Source organism: Thermobia domestica, unplaced genomic scaffold, assembly GCF_964235325.1.
Source record: "Thermobia domestica unplaced genomic scaffold, izTheDome1.hap1.1 HAP1_SCAFFOLD_333, whole genome shotgun sequence".
In the NCBI taxonomy this organism is placed as follows: Eukaryota; Metazoa; Arthropoda; class Insecta; order Zygentoma; family Lepismatidae; genus Thermobia; species Thermobia domestica.
In genome coordinates, this window is record NW_027656046.1 from 153857 (window position 1) to 178901 (window position 25045).

The 25045-nt window shown below is 34.5% G+C and overlaps 2 long non-coding RNA genes across 2 annotated transcripts; both read right to left on the reverse strand.

Moving 5' to 3' along the window:
- Nucleotides 1-1276: 1276 nt before the first annotated feature.
- Nucleotides 1277-12249, reverse strand: LOC145676748 (uncharacterized). The gene is made up of 3 exons (XR_014129454.1): nucleotides 10705-12249; nucleotides 4615-4760; nucleotides 1277-1806 (listed from the first exon to the last, which is right to left on the reverse strand). It is a non-coding gene; the product is annotated as an uncharacterized LOC145676748 (long non-coding RNA).
- A 144-nt stretch (nucleotides 12250-12393) lies between these two features.
- Nucleotides 12394-23329, reverse strand: LOC145676749 (uncharacterized; the record flags this gene model as incomplete). Its single annotated transcript, XR_014129455.1, has 3 exons — nucleotides 12394-13036; nucleotides 14024-14169; nucleotides 23165-23329. It is a non-coding gene; the product is annotated as an uncharacterized LOC145676749 (long non-coding RNA).
- Nucleotides 23330-25045: the final 1716 nt, after the last annotated feature.

Here is a 25045-nt window from a genome sequence, read left to right on the forward strand (position 1 = left end):
TACTAGGATTCCAGACATCCTGGAATTCATTGTTGTTGACTTTCTGTATATCTCAGCTATTGGTAAAACATTGGTTTCACCCGAATTACATCGTGATCAAATTCTCAGACTCACAAATTTCTGCAAACTCAACGATTATGCCACAGTCAAAGTGTGTCAATGTTATCATATTACAATCTGATGACAATTCATTCTTGAATCACAACATTACAAATTACACATTACAATAGCATACGAACTGACGATTAAGCGTCTAGCCGTAGCCAAACAAACATTCATCACATACACAAAACATTGATGTAAACACAAAACATACACATGTGTTTACGTTACATGTCAACATTGAGTTTCTTTATTTCTGACATAATATTCAATGATTAAATATGTTTCCTTTACCAAAAATAATATATTCTAAAATAAAATCAATCACATGTGTCAACAATATATAATGGCTTCTTGCTGGGAACAAATAGTGGGTCGAAAACAAGGCGGCCAGACTATGACATAGCAGGTGGAAGAAAACATAATATTCTTCTGTCCAATTTTACCTGCTTAGACGCCTCTGCCTCACTCTGTCTTCATGACGAAAAACCATTGCAGCCCACAGACTCAGACAAAATAAATAAATAAATAAATAAATAAAAATAAAAAATTAATAATAATAATAATTATAATAATAAACAGTGTAAATTGTAACTACATAATGTTAGCTTGTTCTCATAATTTTAAGCATTTTTTTACTCAAAATCTTATTTACACAAATGGTTTCTGGGTGTTCCACTGGTGCTACTGGTATATGGCCACGCCGTGCATTAATGTTGGGGTGTCTTATGTGACTTACGAGATTCAAACTGGATATCAGTGTGTTCACAATCGTCGCCTGCCAGTTTTGAAAGCGGCTGTATTAGATCCATTAAAAAAAATACGAAAAGGATTGAGGTTTAGACATCCAATTCAAGAAACAATTGTTGGCAATCCTTTTCCTATCTTAAAAATAATAAATCCAATATAGCCGCTTTGAAAACTGGCACGCGATGATTGTGAAGACTCTAAGTTGCAGTCTGAACCTCGCAATATGACATAAGACACCCCAACATACATACACGGCGTGGCCACATACCAGTAGTAGCAGTGGAACACCCAGAAACATTCTGTGCATCAATAAGATTTTGAGTATTTAAAAAAAAAAATAAAATTATGAGAGCAAGCTAACATTATGTAGTTATAATTTACATTGTCCACTATAATAAATATATATATATATATATCAGTTTATATCGGTTAGTAGTTAAATAAAAATATAAATGTACACTATTCTGGCTTTATTTATTTAAATTCTCTTCAGCAGAATCTTCATGCTGCTCGTATTATTTGTTTCTATACATTAAGAACAATCTTCTCAAATATCAGAACTTCACATTTTAACTTGTAGAAACTTGTTCTAGAAAATTATGTCACTGACACGCTAATTCAATAGAAATCAACAACAGTACTTATGTATGTTGCTGAAAATATGTTCTACAAATCTACGGCGCATGGGGAATAGATCTTTTCACGAAATGTCACTTTTTTTGCTACTTTCAAGAAATATCCAATTGCTGAATACATATTTGCTTCTGTATAATCTCACTTTTGATTACCACAACTAACTAATTTCGACGTTGCGAATTGTCAGTTCAAGTTCTGTGGAACTGCAGCTGAATTCTTAACTGATTTTCTTGTTCGTCTCTGTATGGCATGTTGAAGCCAAATCTCAATAATCTACGCGATCTCATCGTTAGTTGCGTTTCTCTTGTGTTGTAGTTTCTGAAAATAAAAAATAATAGGCAGTGTTTAATAACATAATAACAGCAGGGAATGATTAGAAATCAATTATTACATCTTAAACTTACAAAAATATTTAAAATGTTTGTGTAGGACCTACAGGAGCTTGTGAAGACAATAATGTGTTACAAAAGTAACATTCTGAAGAAAATGTAAAGGGCAAGGAAGACAGGGTTTGCCCATGTGGCCCCAGCCCGAAAAACTCGGTGTTTTTTTTTTCGGGTTGGAACCACCCGAAAAAACCCACTTTAAAATCCACCTGGGTTTTTGATCTATTTGTTCGTATATTATTGGTACAACTAAGGTGATCACATTGTAAGTGATTTTTATCAGATTTTAGACTTTCCGTGGGCAAAGTAGAGGCTTTCTGGGATGGATTTTATTTTTATATATAAAATAAGAAAGTTTCCTCTTCTGGGGGGCGCCCCCTGGATCCGCCACTGACGCTTACTATTTCAAGTGCTAAGTTCAAATTTCCGTACTAGTTCCCGTGAAATAAGTGCTCGGGAAATTCCCGAATTCAACGCAGAAGGATCGGAAATGAATATTCAACAATAAAACTATTTATTTTACGCTTAAGCCTGCCATACGTCCCGTAAAATACGGGAAAGTCTCGCGTCCCGGTAAATTTAGTCGGGACAGAGAAATGTGCCGTATTTAAATTCCGTTCCATTTCTGCTATCATTATCAGCTTATTCGAAAAGTGAAAAACAAAAAATTCTGACATTGGCTGGGAATCCTGTAATTAGTGAATGAACAGTGCGCTGTTGCATGTAACAGTTTCGAGGAAGTTATTACACCACCCTGTTCGACTCGATAGCGAGCGAAATTTGCAATGCTCCTTTTTCCATTGCACTTGATGGAAACTCGGATACTCTCTGGAACATTAAAAAAAAAAAGTGTTTCCACATTTACAAACACAGGGAAGTTGGCTAACCTTTTCTCCAGCAACACATTAGATAAGTTAACAAGAATTATAATCTTTTTCAGAGGCTAGGGGCACAGAATTGTGCTTTGGTCCAGGTCTTAGAAAAATGTAAATCTGGTCCTGACAATTACACACGACACAAGGAAAAAATATTCCGCTTTTCATCAGATTAAACTGAGACGAACGTAATTTTGGCAAATACAGCCATGTAAATAAGTATTGCTAAAAGCGCGAAGAATATTGAAGATAGATTGTAGCACTGATTTAAATAATTTGCATATTGTTTTCCTGTAAAGTATTTTTATAGCACATCTTAAGTTTTTAGGCATCTTCAGTCTGTACAATTAATTGCAGGGTAGGAACAGAGAAAAGCAGATGCTGCTTAGTGAACTTTTACCTATTATATTCTTGAAAAAAATAAAATAAAATAAATAAAATAAAATGAAATTTTTAGTTTTAGTCTCACGGTTATGCCTGCTATGCGCAAGGTGACAGTGATGATGAGAAATGAATGAAATGGCGGAATGAAGAAAGTGGGAGGAAACTGAAGAATCCTGAGAAAACGCACGCACAAGGTGTTTGTCCACCACAAAGCTCACTTGGCGCGAGCTAGGATCGAACTAGGGATCTCATGCACCAGAGGTGAACGCTCTTCCCACTGAGCCACCGCGGCACATTATACTTTTCTTTATAAGCAGAGCTACAGCTCATTGCATTGTGTTGCAATGTTGAGAAGGGGAGGATCTGAGGTTTCCCGTATTCTCATGGAGAAAATATGGCAGGTTTATTTACGCTGGAAGATGTTAATTTCATATAAGACATTTTAAAACATTTATTTATTTCATACAACATGAATTGTATCTTTGTTTTAAATTAATAGACCCCTTTTGGTATTCATATTTGGCGAACGTCAGTCAGGCTTCTGGATGACTTGATCTACATTTGTTCGTTTGTCTGCCGAGCTCCTTCATGGCTATCCGGTTAGTGTACGCGTCTTCGATGTGGGACAAGGGTTTGCTCCCAGGAGGGAGCTCATGTGGTTCGGATTCCACGTTAATCAGTAGCTCCCGTCTCATATAGCCTCGCTGCTGAAAGGGGCGTTAAACACAAAATCAACTGAACTCCTCTGTCTGCCTCTACCACACACACTACAGGGTACAACTTTCGGCGTTTTAAGTTAAAATTGTCACAGTACAAGCATGAGACACTAAATTTTCTGTATAGATTTTAGCGGCATACGAAAGTAAAATATCAAAATGGCGGCCATTTTTTCAAAACAGCGAATATCCACGCTACGAAGCGCAATTTTCAGTCTTTTAAGTTGAATTTTTGACGGTGGAAGTACGAGATATGCTAAATTAGGCTTTGATGACCGCTACCTTGCTCGATTTCTTTGCCACGGAGCAGGCCTTACATATTACTTTGCTCATAGAAATGAATAATTTTGATAATGTAGGAAGTAATCATGAAATGCTCAAGAAAACTACCAACATGACAGAACAATTCAGTAAAAGGATGAACTATATTTTATACATATTCAGCTCTCTCTTCCACGGACACTTAGATGTAACGTGTCACTTGAGGACAGGAAAATTGCACATTTTGCTAAAATAAGGATTTCCAAAGCCTTTTAAATGTTGCGGTATATACTTTTGGGAAATAAAGTTTACAGGAAGATGATTCTCAGAAGTATTCATGGCACAATAGTAAGTATTTAAAGCGAAGAAAATAAAAAGGGCACCAGATTTTTTTTTTTTACACTATTTTAAACATAGTGTATCCCTATTCAAATGACAACTTCTATATTTTTTTATTTTCCACTCTGAAAATCAGATTAAAGAACAGAAGTGAGAGTTTCTTACCTATTATTGTGTTAGTGGTTAACGAGGAAAGCTCTTTCCTTTTGCACCGTGCCAACTAAATTGCTCAGCTATTGCACTTGTCTTTTTCATGATGTTTCTTGTGATGGCTTCGAAGCTGTGACCTCCCAGATTTTCATTTCTTAGACCTGTAATGAAATACACATTAAGCACTCAAGTAATAATGGAAATTTAGAGCATACAACTGATGCCCTTAAACAAATTACATTGATTTTAGACGACAGTGTAACCGAGTCAGTTGCAATTGGCGCATCCTCAAAAATTAATATTTGCACTGACGTTTTATTTTTCCAATAAAAGAAAAGTTAGATACTAATTTTCAAGCAGTTGTACAGGGTTGGCAAAAACCATGGGTTTTATTGAAAAAAAAGTTTTTTTTTTTGTTTAAATAATTTACTCTATGTATTTATATTAGATATGGACAGAAATTAGTTTGTTTCGTCTTGGTGGTATTATGCAACAATAAGGTTATGCTGAAAGGGAATCGAAACCGCTTCTCGGCTTATATCCAAGAGAAATTGTCCATTTCGACACGAAACCGGGACTAATTGGTCACAAATGAGATTGCCGGCTCACTCACGAAGGACTCCTGATAAAAAATACGTTATACTGATCTTTACATAGGCCTAGTTGTTAATATAATTGTCAAGAGTCATTTCAGGACAAAAAAATTAGTTACAGAAGTAAAAACATTATACAGAATTACATATAAATTGGGAAACTCCCGCCTTAGCCATTGGGAAAATCCTATTATTAGTTTAAATGTATTTGTATGTAAAATTTTAAGGTCAACGTATCATATTAAATGACAAATTTGTTATGAAGATAACATTCAACAAAATTAAAACAAAGTCGAATCCAAGCTGATGTTGGAAGCAACGTAAGCAGTTGATACATTTTGCCAATTTTCAATTCGACCGAGAATTGAACACGGCGCCCCTTGATTAAAAGGTGAAAAGTAGATAAACGTAATGCAGATGGTGTGATATGTGGAGACGTCACCATGAAGTTCACACGATTTAAAGCATTTTTCGTTCTTTTTTTCTTTTTTGGTTTAAACCATTTTTTTTTAGAAAAAAAACAGTTGTTTAAACCAGCCAACCCTGCCGTTGTAAATTAGAAATTGATGAAAGCAACGTATCTATAAAAAAATATTAGGAAATCTACAGGAAGACGAGGAATAACTTAACAGTTTCAGAATATACACGGTGGTTGTAAAGTCAATACCTATTTTTAATCTAGATTATCCTAGAAACTAGTTTCAGCTTAGCTGGCGTGTGATACTGTTAACATTTTAGAAGTTGTAGAAAATGCGGGTGCATACGTTGAAATGTAACTTAATAACCAAAAAGTGCACTCTAATAATGTATTCGATGAAAATAAAACTGTGATAGGTTTTTTAGTTTTAGAAATATTCATTGCAACAAACAAGAACTGACTTTACACCCACGCTGTATTCAGGGAATAGTAATGCAGAAAACGAACTATTCGCGAACATGGATGAGAGATCCTTCCAGCATGCATTGTTTAACAAATCACGTATTTCCAAATTACTTCCAAAGCAAAGCCTACACAAAGTTGTTCTATCAGAATTCATAAATATCAAATTCTGCGGAGAATTGTAGGCACTATAACGCCAGCAACCTATATTAATACACTAGTTTAGCATTGTTCAGAGATTGAAAATATTATGTATAACTCAAGAAGCAGGTACTTGTACATGGAAATTAAGATGAAACATTTAGCTTAACGTCCCATGTTTATGGATCCAGGGTAACGCTGATGATGAGAAATGATTGAAATAGTGGAATAAAGTAAGTAGGAGGAAACGGGACAGCCCCTAGAAAACACATGCATACGGTTTGTCTACCACCAGGGTTGGCAAAAACCATGGTTTTTATTAAAAAAAAAACAAAAAAAACGGTTTTTTGGTTTTAACCAGGTTTTTTTGGTTTAAACCAGGTTTTTTGGTTTAGATAATTTGCTCCATATATTCATCTATGGACAGAAATAAGTTTGTTTCGCCTTTTTGTTATTATGCAACAACCGGGTTATGCTGGAAGGGGTCACATAAGCTTAAAGCGGAATAAAAACTGCTTCTCGAGTTACATCTGAGAGAAATTGTCCTCCATTTGAGCTCGGAACCAGGACTGATTGGCCATAAATGCGATACGTCTGCCGACTGACTCACGAAGGAATCCTGATAAAAATAACGTTGTACTGATGTTTACATGCTTCTTAATATAACTGTCAAGAGTCATTTCAAAAGGACAATCGTATAAACAGTTGCACAAGTGAAACCATTATACAGAATTACATATGGACAATTTCAAAGTACTACGGAGTACAGAAGATCTAATTTAGTTCAAGTTAGTTAACAACGACTTTTATTGGTCCAAATTAAAGAAATACAATAACTTAATTTGCATATCAGTAAGAAAAGTGATTAAAGATACGAATTACTTGAGTTCACGTTTGCTCAGACTCATTTATACATAAATAGATACCAAAGATACTTCTCATTTCACTAAATGTCTCTCGTGGGGTCTGTATGACACCCCCCCCCACACACACACATACAAAGTACGGTATTTCTATGTATTTTATCAATAGTAAATACTGAAACGAAAAAAATATTTAGAATTTTTCTTCGATTGCAATTACATAGCAATAACAACAACTACAAAAGAATCACAAAACAAACATTTAAAAACTTATAAAAAAAGTTGCTTTTGTAGTATAATCTTTTTGAGTAATGAATGGGGAATTTAGGTCTGAATATAATACGAATAATATATGGGAGTGAAACGTGATAACCCACAAACGTGTGTTCATCAAGATTTTACAAACACTTACACTTTTACGAACATTTTTCGTTTTTTGGTTTAAACCAGTTGTTTTTTTTTTAAAAAAACCAGCTGGTTTAAACCATGGTTTACACAACCTTGGTTTAAACCAGCCAACCCTGTCTACCACGAAGCCCGCTTGGCGCTAGCTGGGATCGAACCAAGGACCCCATGCAGCAGAGATGAACTACGTACTTTCTAAACGTTCCAACTAGTTCTAAACGTACTCGCTTCACTGTCAGACCAACAATTTAGCCTCTTTCACACTAATATACTGAATTTTCAAAAACTCTCGGACACGTGTCTACTAATTTTTACCACCCATCTCCCTTAGCCTTATAGACATAATTGTGGGACGTTAAACTGAAAAATTTCATTTTCATTTCATTTTATAAATTTTACCACCTCCAATCCCCCTCCATCGCCTTTCTTCTTCCCTTCTAGGACATATATTTAAATAAGAAAGCTTAATTACTTATCTAATTATTTTAAATTAGAAGTTTATGTTTCTAACCTTCAAACCAAAACTTTTTTTGCCCCTCTTTTCTTCAAATTTTTACTAAAATATCAAAAATCAGTGAAACACATACAAATTATTTTGAATGAGGAGCCTAAATACAAAGCATCAAGTTTCTAAGCTTAAGGGATTCGGAGATGTGGCCATCTTATTAAAATGCTTTTCACTCCTTTCCGCGTATCCGCCCTATTTCTTCCATTCTAAGTTGTATCAAGTGACCAGTAAAAAAGCACGAATGCTATCTAACTGAGTCAGCGCAGAAGCATGGCAGGGGGGGCCGAGCGACAGCGTAGCGAGCAGGCACATCAGCGACAAGGCAGGGGGGTACGCATAACCGAGGATGGTGGAAAAACATTTACAATATTTGTAATTATTCTTCAAAAACACCTAATTTCGACCCTTGAAAAAAAAAGTTTTGACAGCTAATGCACCAGTGTTACACCGCCTTTTTTTCTTACCTTTACGACAGAAAATAGTGTATATAGGGTTATTGCCTCTGTTCTGAATTTTTCTTTTTGAGTAAATCTTTTCCACACTTTGCGCAGTTGATTTTACGCGCTTCACCATATCATGACTCTGCACAAACTTTATAATCCTTCTCTCTTTATTACACAATTCTTAAAAAAAAAAAATGTTCACATTACGACCACCACAGATGTCCACAACTGACGTATAAACCGCAAATTCCCGGAGCTTACTTCTACCCTATTTGCATTCAAAATCCATTTCAATAAGCTGTGCAATGACAGAAATAACTAACATTCACACTCTCACTCCTTCACAAAAAATATTTCACATTACATTTTAACTATAAAATTTGTTCTCGGTGTAAACGTCTGCTCGAGTGAACCCCAGAATTATTATAACCCAGTGGTGTATTTAATGGGGGCTTCCGGGCTTAAGCCCCTTGAAATTGTACTTACTATACTAAAATAAATGAATTATCTTGCAGAAGAAAGTTAGCCAAGCCCCTCTCACCTGAAAAAAATCGTAAATACGTCATTAAAATGGTAATATACGCGCAATTAACCCGTCATCAAAACAGAAATGTACGCGCCTGCTCCCTTCGGAAGCACCCCCTTGGGCCACAAGCCTTCACCCTCAATGACTCGGTTAGATGGCATTCGTGCTTTTTAGAAGTCCCCTAACACAGATTGGTTTGTATTTTTTGTACTGAACTTCTTATCCACAGGAATCAATATAAATACACAAATCGTAAAGGAATTGTAATTTTTCGACAATTAATTCTGATGGCCCCCTTGAATTTTATCTATGCCACGTGAAAAATTTATACATCGCCTGGCGGAAATCATTAAATAGACAACAAGAAGGAAAGTAGCGAAAGAATTATATTTCACTAAGTATTTCGAGCAGTATAAAAACAATACGTTTATAATAATAATTGAAATAGCATGAGCAATGCCGCCCGCAACATTACTTCTGAAAGAAACACTGATTTCGAGTGGCACGCCAGAAGTAAAACTGCACGCAGAATTATTATAACCTGTCATAAAAATGGTAATGTACGCCTCTTTGGGCAAGGCAGTGATATTATGTCAGTACATAGCATTGCCGAGCGAGCGTCAACGAGTGAAGGCGGATTAGAGCCCCGCAGGGCACATTGTTTTCTGTCTTTCCCTATTGGGAACTGTAACTGCTGTAACCGGTTCACATGAATTGCCCGCATCTTTTCCCTTTGGAAGCACCCCTCGTATGCTCTGACTCAGATAGTATTGGTGCGAGAAGGTTCTAGAACACAGGTCCCCCATATAGGTTAATAGATTTTTTTTCAGTACCTAAGTAAAATATTTAATTCGCATAGTACTGCCGAGCGAGCGTTAGCAAGTGAAGGCGGGTTAGAGCCCCGCAGGGCATGTTTATTCTGTCTTTATTACAGATAAATGGGAAGAGGAACCTGTGTTTTAGAACCCTGCCTATTGGTGCTTTTTAGTGGCCACGTAGTACAGGCTGATTTGTACTTTTTGCACTGTAGTTTTTACATCATACATCCGGCCCCGTATATATATATACTCAAATCATAAAAGAATAACTGTAATTTTTCAACAATTACTTCCGACGGTCCCTCTGAATTTCATCTATGCCATGTGACGTATTTCAAATCGCCTAGCGCGAATCATTTAAGAGACAATAAAAAGAAAATTATTAAAAGAATCTATTTTTCAGCAATTATTTCGAATGGTGAGCCGAAAGTAAACCTGCACGTTATTTTATGTATAGAGATAAAAAGTAGCATCCCAAATGCCTTTATAAATTTGTAAACATAAGCTTGTACGGCAATAGTATACATAAGAACCCCCTGATCTACGTTTCTTGTGTTCTATTATCACTTCTACATGAAATATCATAAATTTTCTACGTAGTGCAATAGTAAGAAGTATCCATGTGCACAAGACATGCGATACGCGTTAAATCCCCCCCTCCACATACACACACATATATAAAGTACAAGGGCACTACACATGCAGATATAAAGTACAGGTACGTTCTTTTTTATTTTCGTATCAGTAGATAAGTAAATAAAAGTCGCTTTGTTACCCCCTTTATAAGTTCGTACATACTCAATGAATAATCCCTAAAAGTATGAGCGTCCTGCTCCTTCGGGAACTGATGCAGCTTCATGTATACTATATCCACTTGTACTTGTACAAACAATAAAACTAAATTATTTTATGTAATCGTTATACTTACCGACTTCGAAGTCTTCTTTTAGCCTATAAGTGTGTTTGGTAGTTAAATTCAGCTGATTATTTCCGTAAGTTTCAATATATTTCTTCAGTTGAAGGAATATTACAAGCAATACAAATAATCATCGTCTTAAATATTATTTTTTCTATATAAAGATATCTTCTTCAACATGATTGAATATACTGGTTTATTTTATTTTATTTTATTTATCTCTGCCTAAATACAGCCACAGATCAATGATACAGCTCAAATTCAACATAGCGCGCAAGGAATGCTGGTACTTTTGATAAACAAATGACGTTTGATGTAGCGATGCTAATTTGCAATCTCAGATGTCTATGGGATGCCACACAGGATAGGCCTATCATAAATTTCTAATTTTTAACAAATATATTTCTTTGATGCTGCTATAATTAGTATAATGATTGGTGATAATGCTACTACGATTCTCTCGCGAGAGAATTTATTCAACATTCGATAAAATATTCTGGAAATACGTAATTCTAAAATATTGCATGAAAATATTTCATTTAAGTTACAGGACAATATAACAAAAATATTTCCATACAAAATTAATAGGCGTTTTAAAAATATTTCTTATATTACGATCGAATTTATTTTTAAAATATACGAAATATTTTAAAAATTATATTTCATATGTTTTCTTGTAACAATAGAAAAGATTGTAAATGACATGTTGGAAAACATTTTATTTTGTTCATAGGCCTATTGTTTTCTTTATCATGTATGTAAAACATTTTTAGTGTTTCTTCGAAAACATTTTCTCTCTCAACTAGGAGTAAAATGTGCGATGTACGGCGTCTCCCCAGTTCCTAAAAAAAAATATATATATATATATATAATGGTCAAAAATAGGCAGGAAGAATGGTGTGACGTCATCCGCTACTTACCGTCGCCCCACCTTTTCAGATTCACTTTCACTCCTGCTCTCAACATTGGAAACATATTACATTACATTCAACACAATATTTGTATTACAATTTGTGAAAATTTTCCTTGCATTATTTTCCTATTAACGTTCTAAAAATGCACATCCTGTCAGTGGCGTATTTACGATTTCGTTTCGTGGAGGGTATCTTTGCTAACTTTATTCCTGGAAATGTGAAAATTGTGCAGGATATTTCATTTACTTTAATATAATAAAACAATTTTTGGGGGGGTCTTAAGTCCGGAAAGCTTATTTAACGCCACTGCTTCCTGTACTTCATTAAATGTTCTTTAAACACATTTTAAAAAATATTTCCGGCAAATATTTGGGATACTTCTCAGATATAACAAGGAATATGTTTTCTCCAGTAACGGAAGAGTATATTCTGAAAATGTAAAAATGTTTCTATAATAGACCTATATCAGAAAATGTTCACTAAAGACACAAAATATCTTCCAAAACACAATTGAAAACATTTTTCCATTCAGTTTTAATGTTTTCTTTTACGTTTTAAAGTTTTATATTCAAAATTCGATAAAATATTCTGGAAATAGTACTAAAATATCATATGAAAATATTTAATTTAAGTTGTAGGAGAAGATTACCAAGATACTTTTGTAAAAATTAAGTAAAGCTTTTTAAAACATTTCTGAAAAATATTTCTTATATTACGAAATAATTTATTTTTAAAATATTCTAAATGTTTTTTTTAAAATATATATTTAATACGTTTTCTGGTAAAAATAGAAAATATTGCAAATAACGTATTAGAAAACATTTTTTAAATATATGGAATATATTTCGTTTCATTGTTTTCCGTATCATATATGGAAAACATTTTTAGTATCATTTCGAAAACATTACCTTCTCAACAGTGAAAACATATTACATTACATCCAAAACATTTCTAATATATTTTGTGAATATTTTCCTGGATTTACTTTCCGGCTAGCATTCTCAAAATGTACTCTCGGTAATTTCTAAAATGTTTTACAAACATTTTTGGGAAAATATTTTCGGGAAATATTCGGAATACATTGGGGAAACCAGCATGGAAATCTCCAGAGAAGGAAAACCTTTTGGAAACCAAGGAAAATATTTTCTTTTGATTGAGGAAATATTCCTTGCTGTGTGGGTTCTTGCTACTTTCAAGAAATATCACATTGCTGGATAACCAGAAATACTCATTTGCTTCTGTATAATCTCACTTTTGATTACCACAACTAATTCTAATTTCGACGCTGGGAATTGTCACTTCAAGTTTTGTGGAACTGCAGCGGAATTCTTAACTGATCTTCTTGTCCGTCTCTGTATGGCATGTTGAAGCCAAATCCCAATAATCCACGCGATCTCATCGTGAGTTACGTTTCTCTCGTGTTGCAGTTTCTGAAAATAAAAATAATAGGCAGTGTTAAATAACATAATAACAGCAGGGAATGATTAGAGATCATTATTACATCTTAAACTTACAAAAATATTTAAAATGTTTGAGTAGGACCTACAGCAGGTTGTGAAGACAATAATGTGTTACAAAAGTAACATCCTGAAGAAAGTGTAAAAGGCAAGGAAGACAAGAGCTAAAGCTGAAAGTGACATACCTCAGACTGTAGCTTAATTACGGACGTTGTAACATGTTGAAGTTTTCGCACTTTTATTTTTAAAAAGTATAGCATCTTATAAATATTAAACCTAATATTAAAAATAATAATAATTTGAAAACATGTGGCAGCATTTGAGTTGATGAACTAGCGTCTCATTCCGAAGGCTCCGATCTCAAATCTGGGCCCGATCATTCTTTTTCCCTCAGTCGCTCAAGATGAATGCCGAGATGGTTACTAAGGCTTTGATGACCGCTACCTTGCTCGATTTCTTTGCCACGGAGCAGGCCATACATATTACTTTGCCTTATACAAATGAATAATTTTGATAATGTAGGAATTAATCATGAAATGCTCAAGAAAACTACCAACATGACAGAACAATTCAGTAAAAAGATGAAATATATTTTATACATATTCAGCTCTCTCTTCCACGGGCACTTAAATGAAACGTGTCACTTGAGGACAGGAAAATTGCACATTTTGCTAAAACAAAGGATTTCCAAAGCCTATTAAATGTAATAACAGCGGTTGCAGAATATGCTTTTGGGAAATAAAGTTTACAGGAAGATGGTTCTGAGAAGTATTCATGGCACAATAGTAAGTATTTAAAGCGAAGAAAATAAAAAGGGCACCATAATGTTTTTCTTTTTTCTTTCTTTATTTTTTTACAATATTTTAAACATAGTGTATCCCTATTCAAATGACAACTTCTATATTTTTTTATTTTCCACTCTGAAAATCAGATTAAAGAACAGAAGTGAGAGTTTCTTACCTATTATTGTGTTAGTGGTTAACGAGGAAAGCTCTTTCCTTTTGCACCGTGCCAACTAAATTGCTCAGCTATTGCACTTGTCTTTTTCATGATGTTTCTTGTGATGGCTTCTAAGCTGTGACCTCCCAGTTTTTCATTTCTTAGACCTATAATGAAATACACATTAAGCACTCAAGTAATAGTAATGGAAATTTAGAGCATACAACTGATGCCCTTAAACAAATTATATTGATTTTAGACGACAGTCTCACCGAGTCAGTTGCAATTGGGGCATCCTCAAAAATTAATATTTGCACTGACGTTTTATTTTTCCAATAAAAGAAAGGTTACATACTAATTTTCAAACAGTTGTACAGGGTTGGCAAAAACCATGGTTTTTATTGAAAAAAAACAGTTTTTTTGTTTAAATAATTTACTCTTTGTATTTATATTAGATATGGACAGAAATTAATTTGTTTCGTCTTGGTGTTATTATGCAACAACAAGGTTATGCTGAAAGGGAATCCAAACCGCTTCTCGGTTTACATCCAAGAGAAATTGTCCATTTCGACACGAAACCGGAACTAATTGGTCAGAAGTGAGATTGTCGACTCACTCACGAAGGACTCCTGATAAAAATACGTTATACTGATCTTTACATAGGCCTAGTTGTTAATATAATTGTCAAAAGTCATTTCAGAAGGACAAAAAGGTTAGTTACAGAAGTAAAAACATTATACAGAATTACATATAAATCAGGAAACTCCCGCCTTAGCCATTGGGAAACTCCTATTATTAGTTTAAATGTATTTGTATGTAAAATTTTAAGGTCAACGTATCATATTTAATGACAAATTTATTATGTAGATAACATTCAACAAAATTAAAACAAAGAAGAATTCAAGCTGATGTTGGAAGCTACGTAGGCAGTTGATACATTTTGCCAATTTCTATCAATATATTTAAGCAACCTTGGCTTCTTTATAAAACAACAGGCATTCAGGCAAGTAGAAATATACAATTTGGTTTCGTTTCATATGTTTAGGCTTAACATCCTTCTGAAATACCAAAAGTTATCACGGAGAAGACTTTCGCTTAAAGGGACACCGAATCGCTACTTGGTTTACACTTGAAAGATGGGTTGTGGTTCGACCGAGAATTGAACACGGGACCCCTTGATTAAAAGATGAAAAGTAGATAAACATAATGCATATGGTGTGATATGTGGAGACCACACAATGAGGTTCACACGATTTAAAGCATTTTTCGTTCTTTTTTTCTTTTTTGGCTTAAACCTGTTGTTTTTTTTAAACAGCTGTTTAAACCAGCCAACCCTGCCGTTGTAAATTAGAAATTGATGAAAGCAACGTATATATAAAAAATATTACGAAATCTACAGGAAGACGAGGAATAATTTAACAGTTTCAGAGTATACACGGTGGTCATAAAGTCAATACTTATTTTTAATTTAGATTATCCTAGAAATTGGCATCAGCTTAGCTGGCGTGTGATACTGTTAACATTTTAGAAGTTGTGGAAAATGCGGGAGCATACGTTGAAATGTAACTTAATAACCAAATGGTGGACTCTAATAATGTATTCGATGAAAATAAAACTGTAAAAAGTTGCTTAGTTTTAGAAATATTCATTGTTACAAATAAGAACTGACTTTACACCCACGCTGTATTCAGGGAGTAGTAATGCAGAAAACAAACTATTCGCGAACATGGATGAGAGATACTTTCTAGCATGCATTGTTTAACAAGTCACGTATTTCCAAATTACTTCCAAAGCAAAGCCTACACGAAGTTGTTCTATCAGAATTCATAAATATCAAATTCTGCGGAGAATTGTAGGTACTATAATGTCAGCAACCTATATTAATACACTAGTTTAGCATTGTTCAGAGATTGAAAATATTATGTATAACTCAAGAAGCAGGTATTGTACATGGAAATTAAGATGAAATGAAACATTTAGTTTAACGTCCCACGTTTATGCATCCAGGGGGAGACGCTGATGATGAGAAATGAATGAAATAGTGGAATAAAGTAAGTGGGAGGAAACGGGACAGCCAAGAGAAAAAACACGCACACGGTTTTTCTACCACAAAGCCCGCTTGGCGTTAGCTGGGATCGAACCAAGGACCCCATGCAGCAGAGATGAACTACGTTCTTTCTAAACATTTCAACTAGTTCTAAACGTACTCGCTTCACTGTCGGACCAACAATTGAACCTCTTTCACTCTAATATACGGAATTTTCAAAAACTCTCGGACACGTGTCTACTAACTTTCACCACCCATCTCCCTTAGGCTTATAGACAAAAACGTGGGACATTAAACTGGAAGATTTCATTTTCATTTAATTTCATATTTTTTACCACCTCCATCGCCGTCAGCACCCTTCTTCTTCCCTTCTAGGACATATATTTAAATAAGAAAGCTTAATTACTTATCTAATTATTTTAAATTAGAAGTTCATGTTTCTAACCTTCAAACCAAAACTTTTTTTCCTTTGCCCCTCTTTTCTTAAGATTTTTACTAAAATATCAAAAATCAGTGAAACACGTACAAATTATTTTGAATGAGGAGCCTAAATACAAAGCATTAAGTTTCTAAGCTTAAGGGATTCGGAGATGTGGCCATCTTATTAAAATGCTTTTCAACCCTTTCCGCGTATCCGCGCATATCCGCGTATTTCTTCCATTCTAAGTTGTGTCAAAATAATAATAATAATAATAATAATTAAAAACTGAAATACGTGCCTAATTATGTTAAATGATGAGTCCGAATTCCAAACTCCATGCTCCTAACCTTCAAATGTTTCGGGATATCGACATTTGATTATAATAATTGCAAACCCATCCCCTGTTTGTCATTTTCCCCTATTATCTTTCCATTTTTACTAAAATATCAAAAAACCCTTAAAACGTATCAAATTATTTTAAATGAGAAGTCCAAATAAAACTTCAAGCATCTAAGCCTAAGACATTCAGAGATATGGCCACTTTATTAAAGTACTTCCCACCCCTTATTCCCCCTTTCACGTAGAATTTCCAAAAAATCTTCCTTAGTGTTACCATACGTCACAAATCCTATGTACTGTCGAAATTTCAAGTTTTTAAATTAATCGGCTTGTCTTGTGCGAGGATCAGTCAGTCGTCACTCAGACCTTTAATTTTAGGTGCTGGATTACTTTCGGCGCACCACATTTTGGAAGATATGCAGGTAAAATTCAAAACTATGCATGAAAAGACACATTTATAAAAAATAAAATTCTGCAGGCGATAGAATTAAATTCAAAGTAATATACATGTATTTTAGGTTTATAAGTGAAGCGTTACAAGTTTAAAATAATTATAAATGCTTTACGATGGATAAAATACGTAAGTGCATATGAAAGACAACTGTATAAGATAACTATTTTCCACCGGCGCCGTATTCCTACACATTGTGCAGAAGCTGTATTTTATATTTACAAGAGAAGCACTACTAGTATGACTTTTGGTTGGTTTTCATTCTTGGCACTGTAGTTCTTCTCGAACTTCTTTTAAACCTCTATTTAAATTTATTGAAATCTTATCTCTTCCATGTTTATATATATATGAACTTCTAAAATTTGTAAAAAAAAGATATATAGATAGGTATAACAAGCAATTTCTGGTTGAACTCAGATATTTATATGCATAATACAAGACAAGCGTCGGATTTTAATGTAGTCTTCACGTTTAAAAGTGCATAAGAATAGTACATTTCCTATGGCAGTGAATATTTATAACAAGCTTCCTTCCACTTTAAAAAACAAAACATCCGGCTTCAATAAAGCAATCAAGTACTAACTATTCGAGCACTGCTTCTATTCTGTAGGAGAATATCTCGCAAATCCATGATCACTTATATTAAAAATGTCTGTAGTAAATAAGGATTAAAGTGTATATATATTTTTGCATATGTATAATGTAATGCTTTATTAACTGTTATATTGTTTTATATCGTTGTATGTAAATTAGAATAATGAAAAATTATACCTCTTTTACTTAAATTGACGCTATTTTACTATTGGATGTAGATTTAAATGTATAAATATGCACACATACAATGTTCTTGTGACGTGTCCAACTCATACGTTCACGTTGTGAACAATTTGTATGAAAACGTGTGAAAATAAATACAATACAATCAGTGTTTGAAAAACCCGGACGTTTTTGAAAAAGTCCAACACACCTGAACCCATATGGGGTTTTTCGGGTTTGTTTTTTCATCGGGTTTAATTGAGGTTTTTTTTAAAAAATATTCCAATGCCTTTAGGGTAAAAGTGTTAAAATGTGATTTATATTTCAAGATTATGATTGTCACAACTTGCAACAATTTTATATTCACTGCTGTTTTGAAACATGACTGTCATTTTGAAATTTTACGTTGGATCGCCGCCAAAATATATACAGTTAATTTAGAGTGTCTTGTGCTTCTACTCTGAAAATTTCAACTTGAAAAACTGAAAATTGCGGCGTGGATACCCGCTATTTTGAAATTTTAGGTTGGTATGCCGCCAAAATCTGAACATGAGAGATTTAGTTTGTCTCGTACTTGTACCCTGAAAATTTAAACTTAAAAGACGGAAAGTGGTACCCTGTTGTACGTGTGGTACAGGCAGACGAACGAACAAATATAGAACGAATCAGCCTAATACCCTCACTGACATTCGCCAAATATATTAATTGAAAACAAATATATTAATTTAATTTAAACAAATCAATCTATAACTCATGTTTTATAAAATAAAAGTTTCAAAATGTCTTAAATAAAATTAAATATTTTCTAGCGTAAAATAAATGGTTCTATTGTTGAAGTTCACTGCCGAAAACATGAACAAGCGGTAGTTTGCCAGTACTCCAAATTATATGCCAGTAGCAAGGCTAACTCTATAAAAATTGTTGCGTGAGTACCGCAGGATTCTGAAACGTGTAGTTTTAGAGAATGCACATCTCAGTTTTTAAGTGAAGTCTCGACACGACTACGGTAGGTCCCATAGTTTTGGCGCTATAGACCTTTAAAGTTCATCTTTTCATATTCTTAGCAGCCTACAAGTCCGAAAGGAAGCAATTGTGCACCCAGGTTGGTCTATACTTTTTGTCTTATCTTGGTGTCAGGAATCATCTCAAAAACGTTGTCGGTGTTGTTTTGAAACACGCTGTATAATTCAATTTCATAAAGTAAATGTTTCAATATGTCTTAAATGAAACTAAATATCTTACAGCGTAAAATAAACAGATTTATTAGGGACGCGGTGGCTCAGTGATAGACCGTTCACCTCCGGTGCTTGGGGTCCCTGGTTCGATTCCAGCTCGCGCCGTGTCGACTTCTTGGTGGATAAACACCGTGCTCGTGAGTTTTCTCGAGTTCTTCCGTTTCCTCCCACTTGCTTCATTCCACAATTTTATTCATTTCTCATAATCACGGTCTCCTTTAGCCTAACAGGCATAACCGTGGGACGTAAAACTGAAAGAGTTCATTTCATTTTTTTCAAACAGTTTTGTTGTTGAAGTACCGGTATTCAGTTTCGATGCTTTGTGCGTTTAATTGCGGGAATTTCCCGAGCACTTCTTTCGCGACGAAGGTTTATTATTATTTTCCGAAAATGCAAGCTTTCTATACTGTACATCGAAACTTCCACTAGTACAAAGTTTGAATTCGGCACTTGAAATAGTAAGCGTTACGCACTCTTCGAAATTCCGAGCACTAAGATTCTTAAATTTGACACGATTTTTAACGCTATTGCTGCTGTTGATTCTACAGAAAGCTTATTTGAAAAGTAGCAACAAATAAATAAACTAAACTGTTGTTGGAAAACCAAACTCTACTGAAGAATACCAGTGTTACCATCAAAGATAATAAAAAATAATACTAATAGTTTTATCAATACACTACATATTTACTAGTACTACCAGCACTTATGGCACTAAACCCATCAGATGTATGAAGGATAATGTCCTTCGGCGTCGCTAAGTAAGCGAGCACACTATTCACGGAAAGTATTTTCTAAAGACAAAATTGCATATTTTACTTCAAATAGGATATAAGCACATTCCATAAATGAATTTGTTCTATAATTATCTCAATCTAAGGTACGGCTTTTTTAAATGCATTCAGTGCATTAAGAACTTTATAAAGGTCTTACTTTGGATGTTGTATACCTTAACGTTAAAGCACCTAATGTGCCCAAGGAAAGTCCAAAATCTGATAATAATCACTTCCAACGTGATCACGTTAATTGCACCAATAATATACTAACGAAAATCTCAAAAACCCAGGTGGGTCCAACCCGAAAAAAACCGGTGTTTTTTTCCGGGCTGGGCCCACTTGGGCAAACCCTGAATACAATACAATACAAGAATAATTGTAATTTTTCGGCAAATCTAGTCTGATGGCCCCCTTGAATTTTATATATGCTAGGTGAACTATTTACATTCGCCTGCCGCAAATCACTTAAGAGACAATAACAAAATTAGCGAAAGAATTATAATTTTTCAACAAATATTTCGAGCGGCACGCCAATAGTAAACCTGCACGCAGAATTAGGCAATACTCGAGCAGGCTGTTTTACCAAATTTTGACGCATTTCTTGCATCTTCCGGTTTCTTTTTGCAGAACATGCACTAAATGAAAAATCCTTAAATTTAACGTCCCGCCTCTTAGGCTAAAGAAGACGGTGATAATGAGAAATGAAGAAAGTGGGGGGAAACGGGAGAACCCCGAGAAAACCCACGAGCACGTTTGTTCACCACAAAGTCGACACCGCGCGAGCTGGCATCGAACCAGGGACTCCAAGCACTGGAGGTGAACGCTCTACCACTAAGCAACCGTGCTCCCCTATGCATTAAATGAGGAGCTGTAAAAGAAAAAGCAAAACAACTTGTGCTAGGTGGCCAGTAAAAAGTAAGAACGCTATTTAACCGAGTCAGGGCAGAAACACAACAGGGGGCCCGAGCGACAGCGCTGGAAGCAGGCACATCAGCGACAGGGGGTGGGGGTACGCATATAAGATGATGGTCATTTACAATATTTGTAATTATTCTTATCTTCAAAAACACTTAACTTCTATCCTTTAAAAAAACCTTTCACAGCTAATACACGTGCGTTATACCCCCTTTCTTTCTCACCTTTACGACTGAAAATAGTGTATGTAGGGCTATTGCCTCTGTTCTGAATTTTTATTCGTGAATACATCTTTTCCACACTTTGCGCAGTTCATTTTACGCGCTTCACCATACCATGAAACATTATAATCCTTCTCTCTTTATTACACAATTCTTTATTTTAAAAAAATCACATTACGGCCATCGCAGATGTTCACTACTAACGTATGAACCGGAAATTCCCGCCGCTTACTCCTACCCTATTTGCATTCAAAATCCATTTCAATAAGCTGTGCAATAACAGAAATAACTTACATTCACACTCTTATTCCTTCACGAAAAATACTTTACATTTTACCTATAAATTTTGTTCTCGGTGTAAACGTCTGCTCGAATGATCCCCACAATTATTATAACCCAGTGGTGTATTTAAGGGGGGCTTCCGGGTTTAAGCCCATTGAAATTGTATTAAAGTAAATAAATTATCTTGCAGAATTTTTTCCTCTCCAGGAACAGTTAGCCAAGCACCTGTCCCCTAAAAGAAATCGTAAATACGTCATTAAAATGGTAATATACGCGCCATTATCCCGTGATCAAAATAGAAGAGTACGTGCCTGCTCCCTTCGGAAGAACCCCCTTGGGCCCCCGCCTTCACCCTCCATGACTCGGTTAGATGGTATTCGTGCTTTTTAGTAGCCCACTAACACAGATTGATTTCTATTTTTTGTACTGTACTTCTTATCCACACATCAGGACTCAGTATAAATACGCAAATCCTAAAAGAATTGTAACTTTCCGACAATTAATTCTGACGTTCCCCTTGAATTTTATCTATGCCAAGTGAAAAATTTATACTTCGCTTGGCGAAAATCATTGAATACACAACAAGAAAGAAAGTGGCGAAAGAATTATATCTCACTAAGTATTTCGAGCAGTGTTTCTTCCAGACCTGTTTTTGGGGGGGCAGTGCCCACCGGAGCATCCAAAACAATATGTTTATAATAATAACTAGAATAGTATTAGCAATGCCCCGGGAACATTACTTCTGAAAGAAAAACAGATTTCGAGTGGCACGCCAGAAGTATAACTACACGCAGAATTATTATAACCTGTCATTAAAATGGTAACATACGCCTGGTAACTCTTTACTTTGGGCAAGGCAGTAATATTATAAGGTACAAATCGCCGAGCGAGCGTCAGCGAGTGAAGGCGGGTTAGAGCCCCGCAGGGCACGTTGTTTTCTGTCTTTCCTTCTTGAGAACTGTAACTAACTGCAGGAACAGGTTCAGATGAATTGTTTACTGCCACTTCCTTGCCTAAAGTAAAGTCTTGCCCACATCCTTTTCCTTTGGAAAGCATCCACTCGCTCCTGCTGTCCTCCACCTTTGCCCTGCTCTGATTCAGATAGTATTGTTACGGGAAGGTTCTAGAACACAGGTCCCGATATAGGTTAATAGATTTTTTCTCTGTACCAAAGTAAAATATTTAATTCACATAGTATTGCCGAGCGAGCGTTAGCAAGTGAAAGCGGGTTAGAGCCCCGCAGGGCACGTTGATTTCTGTCTATATTACAGATAAATGGGAAGAGAGACCTGTGTTCTAGAGCCCTGCCTATTGGTGCTTTTTAGTGGCCACGTAGTACAGGCTGATTTGTATTTTTTGTACTGTAGTTTTTACGTGCTACATCCGGCCCCGTATATATATACGCAAATCATAAAATAATAACTGTAATTTTTCGACAATTACATCTGACTCTCCCTTTGAATTTCATCTATGCCATGTGACGTATTTCAAATCGCCTATCGAAAATCACTTAGGAGACAATAAAAAGAAAATTATTAAAATAATTCATTTTTCAGCAATTATTTCGAATGGTGAGCCAAAAGAAACCTGCACGGTATTTTATGTATAAACATAAAAAATGGAAATCTAGCCTCCCACATGAATTTACTAATTTGTAAACAAATTTATCATAACTTTTACAGACAATAAAGCTAAATTATTTTATGTAATCGTTCTACTTACCGACTTTTCTTGTAAGCTCTTGCGTTGTCACAACTTCTTCTTCTTCTTGTTGCTTTCTTGCCCCGGCTTTTACCTTTGGACAGTTTATAAACTGATGATTTTGACGGTATTGGTGCACTTTATACGGACCACTAAGATAAACTGATCGTGTAAATATGTTCACAACTTCACAGGGACAGATCAACACTCAAATTCAACATATCGCGCAAGGAATGCTGGTACTTTTGAGAAACACATGACAGTTGATGTAGCGATGCTATTTTACGATCGCAAATAAAAGCCTGTGCGATGCCACCAGGATATTATAAATTTCAAATTTTTAACAAATATATTTATTTGATGCTGCTATAATTAGTATAATGATTGGTAATAATGCTACTACGATACTCTTGTGAGAGAATTTATTCAACATTCGATAAAATATTGTGGAAATAATTCTAAAATATTGCATGAAAATATTTCATTTACGCCACAGGACAAGGTAACAAAAACATTTCCATACAAAATTCATAGGCGTTTTAAAAATATTTCTGAAAAATATTTCTCATATTACGAACGAATTTATTTTTAAAATATTCGAAATATTTTAAAAATTATATTTCATATGTTTTCTTGTAAGAATAGAAAAGATTGCATATGACATGTTGGAAAACTTTTTATTCTGTTCACAGGCCTATTCTGTTTTCTTTATCATGTAGGCCCTATGTAAAACATTTTTAGTGTTACTTCGAAAACATTTTCTCTTTCAACTAGAGGTAAAAAGTGCGGGGGGACGCCGCCCTCACCTGGAAAAAAATTTGTACGGCGTCTCCCCAGTTCCTAAAAAAATACAATGGTCAAAAATAGTCAGGGGCAACGGCGTGACGTCATCCGCTACCTACCGTCCCCCCACCTTTTCAGATCCACTTTTACCACTGCTTCAACACAATATTTCTATTACAATTTGGGAAATTTTCCTTACATTATTTTCCTACTAACGTTCTAAAAATGCACATCCTGTCAGTGGCGTATTTACGATTTTGTTTCGTGGAGGGAATTTTTGCTAACTTTATTCCTGGAAATGTGAAAATTGTACAGGATATTTCATTTACTTTAATATAGTAAAACAAATTTCGGTGGGGCTAATCCCGGAAAGCTTATTTAACGCCACTGCTTCCTGTACTTCATTAAATGTTCTCCAAACACATTTTAAAAAATATTTCCTGCAAATATTTGGGATACAATGTAAAAATGTTTCTATAATAGACCTATGTATATTCTGAAAACAATGTTTCTATGTATATTCTGAAAACAATGTAAAAATGTTTCTATAATAGACCTATATCAGAAAATGTTGTTCACTAAAGACACAAAATATTTTCCAAAACAGAATGGAAAACATTTTTCTATTCATTTTTAATGTTTTCTTTTATATGCTTTAAAGTTTTATATTCAAAATTTGATAAAATATTCTGGAAATAATACTAAAATATCATACGAAAATGTTTCATTTAAGTTATAGAAGAAGATTACCAAAATACTTTTGTAAAAATTAAGTAAACCTTTTCAAAACATTTCTAAAACATATTTCTTATATTACGAAAGATTTTTTTAAATATTCTAAATGTTTTTATAATATATATTTAATACGTTTTCTCGTAAAAAATAGAAAATATTGCAAATAACGTATTAGAAAACATTTTTTAAATATGTGGAGTATATTTCGTTTCATTGTTTTCCGTATCACATATAGAAAACATTTTTAGTATAATTTCAAAAATATTTCCCTTCTCAACAGTGAAAATATATTAAATTAGATCCAAAACAATATTTCTAATATATTTTGTGAATATTTTCCTGGATTTACTTTCCGGCAAGCATTCTCAAAATGTACTCCAGGTA